Raw genomic sequence first — 12,042 nt, 5'->3', positions numbered from 1 at the left:
ACAGGCCTCGGATTTACAAAGGCTACTCCCCCGACATTAGAAGACAGGCTGTTAGGAGACGCCGGGCTCTGATTCTATGTCAGCCTCAAAAGAAATTTAAACTGATGTTAAGTCTCAGAGATTAGAAACTCTTTTACAGCCTTAATCAGCCGAGCATTAGCGGATAAGAAAAAAACATTTGATAGCAGTCTGCTAAGATTTTATTCACAAAAAAACGGTTATTGAAAAGTCATGCTCTTAGACATACTGTATTTATTCTTGGAAAATGTGCAAGATCTTGTGCAAAATAGCTGCAAGCTGGCAAATAAGGTGCAAATTAATTAATAATTACCTTCATTGTTGAGAAACACATTTTTCATTCAATTACATGGACATACTGGAATATTTTGATGCCATGAGGAGAATTATGATTTAGTTATCGATACATTTACAGTGCATATGTTGGCCATCGAAAATATTTCCGTGGGTGGACTGTGTATTACTTTAAATTGCTTGTGAATAATGTGTATGTTTTTGAAAGTCACCTCTGTTATCTCATCGGGCTGCTGTGATTCCCTTTGCGATGATAATAAAAGCGCGTCCATGAAGAATTTAAAAAATGTAGCAAAATCTGCATGACAGCTCATGTGAAAGTGTGCTTGCTAAGAAGGCATTTATGTATATTAACCCTGTAAAGTAGCCTCTTTAAATTCATGAGAATCAGCAAGTTTATTATCCCTGGTCACTGCTCAGCTTCCTTTTGCTCTATGCGAATAATCCCAACCAACACTTAACAACCACTACAGGTTCTTGTTCTCGTCAGTAAATGGAAAAGTTGCCCACTTCTCAGCCAACTTTCTCTGTCTATACCTGTATTGATAATGCGCCTGTGCAATGTCGTGGCATATTGTCTTTTCAAAGATATTACCATGGATTTCATCCTCTGCATGCATCTATCTGACACTCTGGAGTGCGGTTTTAACGATCCTTGTGGGTGTGCTGCTACGCTGATGATTACAAATTGTCACAAAGGTCAAGCTTGTTTGTGGACATGAAATAATGAGCTACAACAGCAGCAGAAACAATAAACACAAATACCGCTCTGCTTTCCGCAGTGACATTAACAGTCGGCTTTGTCAGAGCCTTCTCCTCGCTCTGCTAATTACAATGGCGTGGCATGCGTGGGATACGGGGTCGCAACGCCAAGTCCTGATTTTATGTGTTCATTAACCATCCATCCATCCATCCATCCATCCATTCATCCATTCATCCATCCATCCATCCATCATCAACTGTATCTAGCAAGCTATAGCTATTGTACTATCAGGCCATCCATCTGTGCGTGCGTGCGTGCATGGAGAAAAGTCTTCTTATGGAGGAAAGTCTTGTGTGTTGTGTACAGAAGCAAGTATACGCTCAAAGAAAGGTTCAGGTGACCTTCTGAGAACAAGTGTTGATGTCAGCGTTTATTCTGTCACAGCACATTGAGCAGTGCTGTACAAACACACACTCTTCCTCTCACATACACACACACACACACACATACCAAAAAGGAGCAAGGTAAGTGGGGTCCAGAGAAAAGTATGACAGAGTGTGAGCATGATGGAGGGCACGCATCTAATATCATCAGAGGGTTCATAGAAGAGTAAGGGATGCTGAGAAAGCACATGAGATGAGGTATGATCTCTCACACGCACGCGCGCGCACACACACACACACACACGCACACACACACACACACACACACGTTCACAAGGAGTGGTGCTGATTTTTCTTTCATGGCTGAGGCAACCGGGCAGCGGTAAAGTGTTTATCAAATAGGAAGAAGGCCTTTTTTGTGGAAAAGTGCATTTCCATAATAATATCAAATTGTTTTTACATCAGCATCATGAAATTGTCATTTGTCATTTTTGATGTGGGTAGCGTGGGATCCTCTCAGTTCTAGAATCTAATCACCAGCAAAAATTTTAGGATATTTATTTTTTTCTATTTAGCGGTGTACGGTGAGATTTTATATTTTATGTAAAATATGCACCTTGGCTTCAACATTTTTTCCGCACTATATTTATTAAGCCTAATTGTTCCAACTCTCAAACCATTTAAGAATAAATAGCACCATTTGGTTATAATATGAGGACTTGGAAGAACTGCTCGTTCTGTCCTATGGTACCTAATCCAAAGAAAAACCTCTCGACTTCTACACAAGTTGCGCAAAAGACGACACCCCGAGTAGCTCAAGTCCTCTGCTGCAGATTAACAGGTAATAGACTCTCCCACGCATTGGCGGCAGGGGCTGTGGTTTACGGGCCGAACAGCTGTCTGACCAGCGCCTCGGATGAGCCTGACGCCATGTTACATCAGACTAAACTGCAGCCTCAAACATTCATTTGCATTCCTAAAAGCAAGCAAATCAATTTGGGTAAATAAAAGTCTGAACACCCTGTGATGGAGCCACAGGAAGGAAACATGCACACCTAGTGTGCAGTCCTGGCACATGACGGAGATGCTTTTCTTATGTTATGCATGTGAGCTTGTGTTTACAACAGCTATGTTGTGAGTGTGGTTCCAATAATCACTGTTTTTTTTTCTTCATCTCACTGTCGACAGAAGGGCCTGCACAAATCTGTTTAGAAACGGATCAGGAGTGTTTGTAATCTTAGTTTAGAGCCCGGATCTCAGGCTAGAATGCTGCACATACTCATGCAAGATGCTCTCATTTCTTAACTAGATTATACACTGTCGGCAAATAAAATGCCTCAAGCAAACGACCAACTTTGAAATTAAAACTTACTGATGGAGGAAATTTAAGCAACTTTGGGGATTCGGGAGGGCGGACTACTGCTCTAGATTAAAAACGATGCTGTATGGTTTCTATGTGTTTCTAAAATAAAAAAATAAAAAAAAGATAATCAAGAACAATGAACCTGTTTTTGTTTTGTGTTTATTCAATCAACCTTGACTTGGATTACATTTATGATTTTCTCAGAACACTGAAGAAAGTATAGTATTTTTGTAATTTAACCTTCTGTGGTTGGTATTCTGCATTATTTATTTATTTATTTATTTATTTTTTTTATTTCTTTAGCACACACAAAATAACACAAATGTCATATGACGAAAAAAAATTAAAGAAAATAAAAACATGCGCAAGGAAGACTAGAAACCCTGACGGGCTCAGATTTCAAAAATATATAATCAATCAATTAGCCTACCATTTTAAGTAGGATTGAAATCAATGTAGATTTAGATCTGTAACTGTAGGCCTTGTGTTTTAAATACAAAGAAACAGTGCAACAGTGAGGCTGTCCTATTTTTGTAGGTTAAGTAGATGAACAGTTGCTTATCTGTTATGGTGGTCACGTAACACCATGGACCCACTTGAACTAACCTTACACCTCTAATTAAGAACATCTAAATGTGAGCACAAAGTGTGGTTGGGTCCAGGCACGTCACTAAATGGGAGGCAAGGCAGACAATTGCTTAGAGCCCGCGAGCTGACGGAAGCCTCAGGGGACAGCTGACATTGACCCGTATCACTGAATAAGCACTGCTTTAACAATGTAACAACAATAACTGTCTGTCAGGAACACCCGCAAAGGGGCTCGATTCTTACTAGCGGCAACGGCTGGTGGGCACCACCTCTGACAAATGGCCAAAATTGGTCTATTTCAACGACATAACTCTAAACAGACATCTCTAATAGCCCCCACTAATATGTTGGAAATGTCTGCCTATAAATCATGACAAAATGAAACAATTAATTGAATCAATTGGGCCGTACAAAAAGAAAAAAATTCAAGAGGACCAATTAAGGAAAAAATCAGGTGGAAGCTGAGTCTGTTCCAGTTCCATCAAGCATCACATATTATACACTAGCTAAGTTGACACACAATATAGCTATTTCAATTTGTTTACAGACCAGGTACTATATATGCCAAGAGTGGCAAACTCATTTTTTGCAGGCAGCATCGTAGTCATAATTTCCCAAATAAATGTATGAATGCTTCATAATATATACAGTACAGGCTACACAGCAAATTGATGAGTAACTATTTTTTTAAATTATAGGCCAGTTAATGATAAAATATATTGAAAAGAACGGTAATAAAAATTTAGAGCGACATCTCTATTTTTTAAAAGTGAAGACAGTTTGTAATTTTAGTATTGGCACTTGAACACATTTGTTTTTGCGGACTACATAAAATTATGACAGGCCGTATCTGGCCCCTGAGCCCTAAGTTTGACACCAATGGTATATACCGTTGTTATAACCAAGTCAAGTCAAGTCAAGTTTATTTGTATAGCCCTAAATCACAAACAGTCTCAAAGGGCTTCACATAGACAAAAATTGACAATTATTCTCAAAGGATCCCCTGATCTTAAGCTCCCAAAAGGGCAAGGAAAAAAACCCCAAAAAACATAACCATTTGTTTGTAGTCATTCTTGCCCTGTGAGCCCATGTTTGGAGTCTTGAAACATATTTGATGAAGCCGAGACAGTGAGCATAAACGGTGGCATTTTGAAATTCTCTTCTGTAATAAAGTGAATAGCATAGCACCTCAAACATTTGGATCCTATTGTATTTTGAGGCAATTCAGTGAATAGTCAAAAAAAAGCAAAACAAGGCAGGGAAAATAAGATAAAGGCAATGTTGAATTTCTAAATCGAGTTTAGCTTTTCTTGTTTTCCCCTCCTACTGTGTTTTTTCATGAGAACACAAGATTCGGCAAACAACTGCTGTCAGCGAACATAGCAAACAAAATACGCAGTCAGTCCTCATTGTGAAATCACAATGATGGATGATGATGCACTCTGGAAGTACTGTAAGAAATATACTTGAAAGTGCCGCTATTGCAAAGAAGAAAGAATAAGGTTGAGTTTTCTCTCATCGTATAAAAACAATGAGCAAACAAACAAAAGTACATTTCTTGTTTTTGCTCACTGTCAATGAGAGGCTTTGCGAGCAAGCATCAAGGTTAGCTACGCGGAGATAAATAATTGTATTTCAGATTTTTTTTCTTCTCCTAAATGCTATATGTCACCTCTTTTGTCTCAATTGTCAGTGATGCTATCGCAGTCTAAGTGATGCCGTTTAAGTGGCTCATTGTCATCAAGTTTCAGGGTTAATGTGAAGTGTGAGCTAATCCACTGGCCACTCAATACCTCTAACAGTGCATGAAATCTCTTGTGTTAGTAAACCCGGTGCACTGGCCCATATCTGAAATTGATCACTGTTCCCTTTGCCTTCTTCATGTCACGTAGCTGTAGCGGGCGAAGAATTGACAGACATCTGGCCGAAAGGATTAGCTAAAACCACCCGGGGACTCTGCAGAAAATCTGTAAGGTTGTGCCTAATTAGTACATTGCTGAATCATTTGAATAGCAGGGGACAAATTAAAAATACAGTGAAATATTTTTCTTTGGAATTCACAAAAGCTGTAGCTTGTAGAGCTTCAAGATAATGTTCTTGTCATTCGGCGCTATATTATATAAAAGTAGGTATCTACTACTGTTCAGAGTTATGTGAAGTGATTGTACACATTTTGCTGTGTATTTAAAAGTTCAAATGGTTTTAAAGGTCAATCTCCTCTACATTCATGAAGCCGACGTATAAAAGGAAAAAGAAAACAGGACAATAAAAAATGTCCCAAGCAAGTCGTGAATAACTTAACAACAATTAGGACAGCTCGAAAAGGAGTAGGAAGAAGTTAAAGAACTTTTCAAATTGAAGACTACGTATAACCTCACCTAAATTCCATTTTGGCATTTAACAATTATTCACAGCAAACATGAAAAATAATCACTTGTGCAGAGGTTGGCATGGACATGATGTTTACGCCATTTTTCCCCCCAAATTTCAAATGATCATAAGGAATAGGCCTAAGGTCTCAGCAGGGCTTTAGTGCATTCACTCACCATTTGTTTGTTCAGGCAAGGAGGTCATGACTCAAGCTGTCGAGGTTGGAGAGTTAAGCTGAGTTGAATAAACTACACTGAGCTTTTAATAATGTGTAAACTGTCATCATTGCGTTTAAAACTCTTATCTCACTGAGATTCCTGCTTGCATTTCTAGCTTATTGCCACTTTACCTGGGTCAAAGCAACCATCTTGCTTTTGACCTTTCACCCCATCAAGGAGCGCACGCCTCTAAGTGCAGTAGCCCTACCTGGTCAATAAGGGGCAGACTAAACAAAAGAAAAGGTGAAAACTTCAACAACAGAACTGAACTTCAACAAAGTTCCAACTTCTACAGTTTTTCATTTTTATTCCACAGACAAAATGAGTCAACATTTATACAAATGCATCACTCTCCCATGATAGAAATGACCTTACCTACGTATCATGTGTGGAAAAAAATGCTGCATCAAGATTCTGCCTCAACTCAAAATTAAATTGTTTTGGGTTTGCCTTGACCTCCAATGCCTCCAATGAATCAACACAAACATATGGGCTACAAAAACATATTCTTGGGCGCTACCACATCCCTCATCAGAGGAGACCATTGGGAGCTTCTTCTCATTTTTGTATGTTAGCGTGTACTCCAGAGATTGTGTTTGAAATGGACGTTTTTGTTTTTTAGAGCTGGATAATGTGAAAGAAGAGAAACAGACATATCCTGAGTCTTTGGCCATGGTGCACACACACTCCCCATCATTAGAGCTTGTAAGCTTTTCCCACATCTTCAAAACCCCAGGCACCCAATTTATGTCATAGGCTTTGTATAGGAAAAACATCTCTAAGCCTGAATCTATCATCTTTATTATCTTCAGACACTATAAAGCTTCTCCAGAGCCATAGGAAGCTTTTCTCAGAGATGTCGGTTTACCAATTTACCAAATCTAAGGGATTTTTTTTTTCTAAGTGCCCATTAATGGGAAATTAATTGACACATTGTTATGAGATAATCATTAGCACTTTAGAAGATACATTTCCATCATTTGTATGGCACTCTGGAAAAATGGCATTTAGACTCAACAATATTATGCAAATATATAATCACTCTGCTTGGTTTGCTTTAATTTCACAAAATACTCCAATCTTAACGCAACACTCACATCTTTAAGGGTGCGTACAAGCCCTGGTACTAAACTGGTCCAGGAGCTGAATGATTAAAAACTGGAGTGTGGATTAACTCCACCCTTAATGGTTAAGTTAGAATGGTTAACAGCCTTGGAGAAATGACCCAAGTTAATTTTCAATATAAATATTATTTTGGATCTTTGATCTCACTGATTTAATTTCTAACTAGGGATAAAAAATATTATATAGTCGTTTAAGATGAGGGTGACACGGTAAAGCAACGGATGGTCCATTCTACTGCATCATGATTTTAAATTGTATAATGTTCTCCCAGGAATTAAATGTATCTTTTATTTCCTCCTTTGTGACCCCCTCCTTTTAAAAAAAATAATGCTTAGAATGACACTTTGTATATTTAATGCGCTGCTGTACAATTATGTTGTGAATTTGTTTTTCAAGGTCAGACTGATAAAATTCAGAAATTAATTGAACATTTTTGGGGAAGTTTTAATTGGCTCTGTTCATTGAAGCATTTGTAATTGTTTATTATATACTTTCCCATATCCAAGCACCCTTTATTAATAGATAGCTTTTGAAAATAACTCAATCGCTTGATTTGCTCCATTATTAATTGAAAAAAAAGGCCTTTCAAGTCTTTCAGTTATATGTTTCTGTTTTTTGTGTATCTTCGGACGGGGTGGGGGATCTTTGCACGATTGTCAGTGATTGACAATTTGCAGTTCGACATCAAACGTGTACAGGCATATGTGCAGCAAATCTCCACGTATGCGTCTCCTCTCTCATCTGCAATCTGACACATTTCTGACAAGGATGGAGCGACTTCAGCCGCTTCTACCTGCCCCCCCCCCCACACACACACACACACACCTCCCACCAACACCACGAGCAAATCTTTAAATCACTCCTACGCTCCCCTCCATCCGTCTAGTGATCTGCGGCTTCCTCTAAGCTAAATGCGGGGCGAGACGCCGCGTGGCTCGGCGACACATGACAAGTTCTTCAAGCTCTGATCCGTATTCTGTAAAGAATCATCATTAGTGGGGAAAAAAGCATAGCCGTGTCGCTCGGGTTCACATCGCTTCATCGTCTCCCTTGCCACCTTCTTCTTCTGAGGAGGAGGCAAAGCTAGAGAGTGGCGCCTTTCCTCCAATTACTTTCTCACTTATGCTTTCTATTAGCCATTTTTATTTCATTCTTTAATGAGCTGACCTTAACGAGCTCTGACAGCATGTCTGGCGTCTGGGCCCTCCCGTCACTGTCACCGAGGTGACCTCTTCCCATGTGACAAGCCGACATCTAAATGAGGATGTGAGAGGCTTGTGAGCTATGTTTAACTAGCAGAGCACTTACGGAGACAGCTTGACTTCACTTTTTTTTTTCACGACGCTTGATTGTGGCGCGATTTTTGAGGTACGAGATAAAAAGCCATGTTGACAAGCTGTCGGTTTGTCTGCTTGCAAGTTGAATAGGTGCTATCAAGAGGGAGCGGGGTGGGTGGGGAGGCTGGCGGAGCTCCTGTGATGTTGCAGACAATTGCACAGTTCCAGCGCTTTGTGTCATCTATCATGCTGTTTGTAAAGACTGTGCCACTCGCTTGCACTGAGAGAAAGGGAACACGAACAGCGTGAGTTCCATTTCCACCATGTTTAAATGAATTTAATTTCACATTAAACATCTTGAGGAGTAGTCATGACCTGATGAATCGCTGTTTGGTGAAAGCATTCTGTAAACACAGATTGTTGGACAAAACTGGTCAAGGCAAAGATAATAGGAACGTAAGTTAAAATGCCTCAGCAAAGTTTGGTAATTGTAATTGCATTTGTTTCTTACTCAAGGTTCACTATTCTGTGGTCCAATTGTGCTCATTGGTGGAGTTTTCTTTCTTTGGGTATCTTTGCAGATGAGCAAAGTTAGAAAGGCACCTTTATGCCGTTGTGGGTGTGACCACAGTTGACCAATGCGGCTACCCTCATTCCCTTTAAAGTCAGTGTGCTACACAGAGACTTATTTGTAAAGAAAATTCCATCGAAAATAAAGATAAACAACCAGTATTTTTTTTATCAGCTTTTGCTGTTTATCTTGTTAAAATTGTGCTTGTGTATCTCAAAAACAGTCCTTCAGTTATTTTTGCAGACTAGTGTCCCTGAGCATTCTGTGGTCATATAAGAAGCTTGTTCAAGAATTTGAAGCACACGTCCAAAAAATAAAACCGATTTCAACCTGGCAATGATGCAAAACAAAGCTGGGCCCATCAATAATTAAGTTTTTGTCCTAGCATTTGGTGTGTTCACTGCAGGGTTATTATTAGTCAGTGGAACCTGTAGTTCTCTCCTCTGAGTCAACACAACTCTCCGTCTATGCCGTCATGTCTTAATTAGTCCCCTAATTACTTGTGAAGGGGTGAGAGAGCGAGAGACATGCTGCATTCCACAAGATATGAGGGCAAACTGAAGAACATCTCCATTCCGTAATTGACAAATCACTCATTAGAAACACTCAACTAGTCACAGGTGTTCTTTTGAAAATTCACCTACAAGCCCCCGACAGTTTTTCGACAGCTCCATTCCATATATTTCCATGGAAATTGCACAACTTTACTCATCAGTGCTCCTGCTTTGTTACAATTGAGATTCAGACACAATTCAGCCTTACTTGGATCCAAGTGTCTCCCCTGGATGTCAAAAATTCAACATTTGACAATAATCACACTCACGGTGCTGTAACACACAAATATTTCACCTTTTTGTTTCACGATGCGTAATTCTATAATTTTTCCTCACGTTTTTCTTACTGACCCGCATCAATGGCAAGAAAAGAATAAAGGGACAAGAGAAAGTGCTGCTCCATCGTTCTTTCCCGAAGGGGGCAGCTGGCCACCAAGCTGTGAGTAAGATGTGGTGTTTGAGGTGCATGCTGGGAGACTCTATGCTTCCAATGACAAGCCTGCTGCGTGCTCTGTCCCTGTGCATCCTTTTTGTCCTTACTACAAGCAGGAGTATGACAACCTGCAGAGATAATCGTCTGCCACACAAGAGAAGTGGTCAAAGTAATGTCACAGGGTTTTTTTTTTTGCCGATGTCAACCTTTGCCTGACTTTATTTATAAAGGAAAAAAAAAAGATGAATGTGATCTCATTCCGTGTTGTTGTGTTCAAAGTATAACACTGAGGGCTTATTCATTGTCCTTGTACTTATGACTTAAAAGTTAATTCCATGCAACAAGTTATGATGGAGTGATGGAGTGGAAAAAAAAAAGGTACGACACTGTTATTGACATTTCCTTCATGAGGAATATTCTTTAAAATGTCACACAGCAGAGGTGTTGAATAAAATTGCATGGGGCCATTTTGGAGTGGTTTTATCTGGAAAGTGTCATTATCTTAAAAAAAACTTTAATGTAAAAATATATTTTAATTAAAGCTTCAAATATTAGACTTGCCAAATTGACGGCACACCATGGGTTGGATTTGTCATTCTTTTTTCCAACTAATTGACTTTGAGATTATTACGGCCTCATTCTTATTCATGTTGCCTCTGCTATGCATACAAGTTTAGCCTGAACCAAAATCTGACGGGTGTGAACCTTTTCCTGAATCCACAGCTTCTGTCTTGACCTTGGAAGACTGTCGCGCTCAGCATCTTGCAATCAATCAGTAAAAGCAGAGGTGCATTCATGAGACTCCGTCAGGCTTTTCCTACTCGTGCAAAGCAATCACCTCCCTCGCTGTTTGTTGCATTGTAGCTCGCTATTAACTGAAGCCAAAGGATACTCACGGAACGTGGGCCCTGGGGGGAGAGATGAAAATCACTCATTTCTTTTCCTTGTCAAGTCCAATCACACGCTGCATCTCATACTATAGAGAGAGAGAGAGAGAGAGAGAGAGAGAGAGAGAGAGAGAGAGAGAGAGAGAGAGAGAGAGAGAGAGAGAGAGAGAGACTTCCCCTATGCCTTTCCTGTTTTTGCAAGGATGACGATATACACCCACGTCTGCCAACACGGTCAGCTGTTAGACTAAACCATTAAATCTAAAGTTTACCGTCCAAACCTCAGAGGCCTAACCCAAAGCCCCAAACACATCACACAGAGTCAAGGAAGGATATTCCTCAGTCGATATTGATTCAAAGCGTCAGCAGCGAAGTGGTTCTTTTGAACCACCGTGATGGACTAAAATATAGTCTTTATCCAACTATTGGTGAATTTCAGTTCTGTCAAATTGCAGCAATAGAATCAGGTTTTGCCTGTCTTAGGTCATGATTATGTGTTTTAATATCTTATCATCTTCAGCCGGTAAAATGCAGGCTCCATTGGGTTAAGGTCTGGTGATTGACTTGGCCAGTCTAAGCCCGCCCACTCTTCCCCCCGATGAAGTCTTTCTGTTGTGTGTGTTATGGGTCATTATCATATATTGCATGATGAAGCTTCACTTGATTAGCATTTTTCTCTGGATTGCCAGACAAAATGGCTTTGTGGGCTCTAGGATTCATTCCGCTGCTACTATTGAGAGCTACATCATCAAGATGGAGTCCATAGATTTTATTGTCAGTTTTACAACCTTTAATATGTTAATACACTTTTTATAAGGATGCACTGCCACTGTTCAGTTATTCTGGAGATACTAAAATGGTTTCACAGCTGATGCTGAACTTTTGCAGCAGAATGTTACACTGCCACGTTGGTATTTCCCTGCCAGGGGATGTCTCAATGAGAACCTGCCAAACAGATTGATGGGCCACGCTGGATAGGATGCGAGTGGCCGACAACGCCACCGAGCCTAACTGCCCGTAACCTCTGTCTTCATCGAGCAACGTTTATGTATCCCCACTTCTTGCAACCATGAGCAACTGAATTTTTTTTCCACAGAAGCAGTATGCATGATCACTTCGAAAATTGGAAGGAGTTCAGACGATTGCATCAAGGTTTGCAGAGTAGAGTGGAGCGCATTAAATGTCTCTACTGCTACCTAAATAAAATGTAAGAAATCATGCATCTGTAGTGGGTAGGTGTTTAACAAATAAAACAATA

This window comes from Syngnathus scovelli, chromosome 2, assembly GCF_024217435.2.
Source record: "Syngnathus scovelli strain Florida chromosome 2, RoL_Ssco_1.2, whole genome shotgun sequence".
NCBI lineage: Eukaryota > Metazoa > Chordata > Actinopteri > Syngnathiformes > Syngnathidae > Syngnathus > Syngnathus scovelli.
The sequence above is the reverse complement of the archived record's forward strand: the minus strand, read 5'-3'. Positions refer to the sequence as shown.